At 42.8% G+C, this 4,563-nt stretch overlaps 1 protein-coding gene across 1 annotated transcript in view; it reads right to left on the bottom strand.

Annotated features, from left to right (window-relative positions):
* PHACTR1 (phosphatase and actin regulator 1) overlaps positions 1-4,563 on the bottom strand; it is a 56,622-nt gene that overhangs the window by 36,993 nt on the left and 15,066 nt on the right. The gene's annotated exons all lie outside the window — the stretch shown is intronic.

Genomic DNA, 4,563 nt, shown 5'->3' with positions numbered 1-4,563 from the left:
GGCCCGTCGGTTAAGGCTACCCAGCGGCTACTGGACGACAACAAGATTGTCAAACGGCCACAGAGGAGCTCTCTTTGAACCGGAGATCTAGAAACAGGCGGCTTCTCTTCTCGTTGTAATTTTTCTGAATCATCCACTTTCTTAATAACACCACTTTCTATTTTCAGCCCCTCATGTTTTCTGCTCTTCTTGATTAAAATCAGCCTTTTTCCACAGCATTCGCACTACGGCAGCTGCCTAAGCCGAGCGCTTATGAAATACATGCGGTACTGCAGTATTCTTAAGAAAGACGAATCAAGGTCACCGCATATTTCCATTGTCCGTAAATTCCTCTGGGTCAGCCGCCAAAACCGCCCCGTGGTCAGGTGGTCTACGCCACAGAACTTTTTAGCATTATTTTCCAAAAAGCACGTTGTTGTTTCAAACAGTCCATTTTAAATCAGCCTCATGTTTTGCCCCCAAATTAGAGACCAAAGCTAGAGCGAAGCAAGTACTTGTTTTAAGAGGATAAATGTACTTTACCACACAGATTTTAATAATTCGTAGCTGGTTAGTGCAAGCACTTGCAATTACCATCTCATCATCTTCACGTGAGCAAAACAGCAAAGAATTTACACCGCTACAGCTTACAATGTTTCTAGCGTGAAAATATTGAATGAAAAATCAGAATTTAGGCGGATGAGTGACTCAAGGTCCAGACAAAATGAAAAAAGGAAAAAATAAAAATCCCTCCTGTAAAATCTAGTGGGGAAAAAACCCTCAGCATTTCTTATCTGTCGTCCCAGGCTCTTTGATTGTGGAATAAAGAGTCACATTTTTATCAGCGTGCTTTCAGATCCACAGCACGCTCTGCTGTACTTACCAGTTAAAACAAAAATCTGAAAGAACTTCAAACCGTGATATAGACATTCCTACCATACAGGCGCACGTGTAAGAAACAGAGAGAAGGCAGAGCTATAAATATTAAGCGTTTCTATCCTTAGGCAACGCTAAAGTTTAGACAAAAGCAATTCTCTTGACAAGTTTTATGGAAGGTAAATGTTTTCTGACTCAAATATGTTTTAGAAGATTTACAAGGCACTGGCAGGAAATGTCTAATGCGCTTCATTTCATAAACCCACAGTCTGAAGCTGAACTGGGTGTCCCAGAGGAACTGTCTTTTTGGACACAGGGACGTTTCCTTGCTCTGCCCCAGGTGCAGTCGTAGCCCAGCGTGAGATATCGCCACTTCACGGCTCTTTAGTACCTGTGCTGAACAAACTGAGGCCTCGATGCAGCTGCCAGTGTGCAAGAGCCCACAGAGCAACCGAAATTCACGGTTGTCTGGCCAGACAGACAGAAAACTATAGGGGCAAGGCAGAAAATGAGGCTATTTTAGATGAAGAAGCTGAAGTGTCCCTAAATCAAAATTAAAGACACATTCCGAGCGGCACAAGAGGGTTTCTTCGGCTTCTTTTGCTGCTGTTCATGACTCGTAGCTTTGGGCATGCTCTTTCTTCTGAAGTTCACTACAAGTCAGGAGGATGAAACCTTCTGCGAATTTTGATGGCAGGGCTTCCCAGACTTTCACCACCTCTTAAAATGCATCCTGAAATGGTAAAAAAATGATGCCCGCATCGAGTTTTACTTCTGCTTGACACATACCCTTTGGGCTGAAGGGGAAAGTTGTTTGCAGCAGGCACAAATTGACACTGAGGCTGCAGAAAAAAGGTTATGTGGAAATGACACTCTCCTCTGTTTCAACTTAACCTGTCAAAAAGCTGGTAATTTATCAGGGAAAATAGAGCTAAACTGGCAGCACAAATGACATGTCATAATAGTCATACTATGACAAGGGACAGATTGCCCTTCTGAGCAGAGGTTACGAATCGCTCTTACGCGCACCAGAAAATGTTTGCAATCAAAAGCGTTAAGTGTGCAAATGAACTTAATGTTCTGTAATGTCTGTAATAGAACCGAATAAAAGAACCCCAGGAACTAACCGCCGTTTTAAGTCATAAGAACAACTGGGACTTGACTAGCTATTACACGCTTCTAATGTACCTTAAGACGTTAACTTATTAACATGCACTACATCTAGGTGAGGCAGTAACGTGCCGCCGCTCCTGCAGAGGCGGAAATAGAGGTAGAAAAGCTCGGTAGCTTTTTCAAGGTCAAAGACAGCAAAATATCTTCTGCCTTGCAGGGTGGTGCAGGGGGACAGCTCATTTTTCTGGCAAGCTTCTGGCTCATTGGCAAAGCACTGATTTCAAGGATCAGCTTTCAGATGCTGTTAGACTATCCAAATTTCAGAGACCTCATATGTGGAAGCAAAAAATCCAGGTTGCTATTGGGAGAGGATGTTGTTGGTCTTTCTTTGGCCACACTCACAGTCCTGGTGGAGAGCAGAGGTGTGAGTTCTAAGAAGAGTTTACTGGGCAAAACGTGGAATTGATACAAACTGGTTATAGATTCAGTGACTATCAGCCGAGTTTAACAGACTTGAAGAGCTTCCAGTGCTCCAGGACCAAAGAAACTGTCACAGAGAAGAAAAAAACAACCTCCTGAAGGAAAAAAGAAAAAATGTAGGGCAGAAAACTGATGTGCACTCGGCTACGTGATACTCCCTTAATAAAACCAAAATACTACTCTAAATAATCCCCCAAATTACCCCAAAGACTCGGCAGCATTATTACTGCAGCACCATGGCCATTATTCTATACAGTTGCAGGATTTTTTTCGAGATAAAGACTGAGATCAGCAAAAATAAACGCTGCCAATGAACTCAGCCATCCCCAGAAGGTGCCGCAGGGATTTGCCAGGCTCTCTCATCTCCTCAAGACTCAAGTCACAGCAGTGACCCAGTACATCGTTACTTTGGAAGGAAGAGTAAAGCTCAGGATGTCACCGCACACCTTATGCACGCCCCAGATATGAGCACACCGCCAGATTTTACACAGAGCCAAACAGAGCTAGGAACTCTGCATTTTTAACCAGACTTCTGGGCTGCAGTGTCCAATGACACACACTGCAGTACGATTTCCACTGGGTTCAATCCGGGTTTTATACAACGAAGGGGAAACACCTGCTATCGAAAATGCTAGAAACCAGTGGCGTTTGGTGCAAATAATCCTCTCCCAAGTTAAATACATGTACTTTAAAAACTCTGCACAGATCTTCAAAAAAAGTTCGCAAATTTACTAAGAGTACGAAGTGGCTTGAGAAAGCAATTTAAGAATTCAACAGCAAGTGTCAGCTCCACAGACCTGTAAATACTGTGAAATACTTTTACCTCTAAATGCTATGGAAATAACTATCGCTGTTGCAGAGGAAACAGCCATCACCTATTTTCTCTCTTGTGAATGCAAATGCTATTGATTTGTTTTGACAAAAAGAATAACTGAAGTACTCAATACTTTAGTTCAAGATTGAAATAATAGTTAATCAATGCAAAAAGGCTATGAAAAAATCAACCGTCTGCAGCATTGTGAACTAGGATTCGTTTTCATTTTAAACGTGAAATACCAGTGACAAAACCTTTTCTTATTTTCTTCTGCAAAGGGAGGCAATTGCTTCAGATTGGGAAATGAATTTTTGCTTATTCAGTTGTTAACAAGCAGCAGAGCTTCAGCTTCAAATTAATAGTTAAAACCAACCAGCATCACCTTCTTTAAAGCGGGTAGTCACTGGGCACAGGGGGCAATGTGGATGCTCCTCCCAATCCTGCCGCTATAGCCCTTTTACCGGTGGGAGTAGGAATCTCCCTCAAAGCTCAACCCGTTTTTCCCCAGCGGAGAGTTCCCTCACGCTGCAGAAACCAAAGTAACCACAGAGGTCTTGCCATCCTGGTGCTAAGATAAGCCGGCGGTGTGGGACGGCCCCTGGTACCATGACTGTTTTTCATGCCGTAAGGAGAGTCTGCATCTCTAATTGAATTATTTTCAACTATGTAATACAATGAAGGTAACATTATCACAAAGACGTACTGGGGCAAATCATTACGCATTTTGTCTGTTACACCAAGTGTTTCAGCTTCGTGTCTAACAGAGGGATGATCTGATGCTCCCAGAACAAGCTGACTACAAGGCTGCCCTTGATACTAAATAGAACATGTCATTTTCTGGATTACTTTCCCTCTTCTGGTTCTTGCTCAATTTTCCTCTACAAGACAAAATAACTTTTCCAGAGCTTGCTGATCCTGCAGTCTACGAGGACAGCTTGCATTTATATGACATGCATCACTTATGCAGACTCTTTGGAGCAGCATTCAGCGATACTCACAAGTGACAGTAATAAAAACCAGCCCCAAGGTGGGTAGAGGCACTTCAGGTCAAACGTGCCACCTTCCTCCAGAAGGAAATGGCTAGGAAGATGGCTGCTGTGGAGTGGGTTAAATACTTATTTTAAGATCAAACGTATTGTTTAATTTAAATGAATTGAAATAATTTCAGTAGTAGACTTGTAAGAAGTCCTCACAGGTTGTTCTGAGCTAACTGCTATTACTGAGCAGGTGCCCTGGTTGAGCGGCACGTTGGTCTTTTTCTCCTTTCTGCCACAAACTTGTCAAATGAGGGAAAGGCTCTT

The sequence above is a fragment of the Buceros rhinoceros genome, unplaced genomic scaffold, assembly GCF_000710305.1.
Source record: "Buceros rhinoceros silvestris isolate BGI_N320 unplaced genomic scaffold, ASM71030v1 scaffold7976, whole genome shotgun sequence".
NCBI classification, from domain to species: domain Eukaryota; kingdom Metazoa; phylum Chordata; class Aves; order Bucerotiformes; family Bucerotidae; genus Buceros; species Buceros rhinoceros.
Note: the sequence above shows the minus strand (reverse complement) of the source record. Positions and strands in the feature narration are given on the sequence as shown.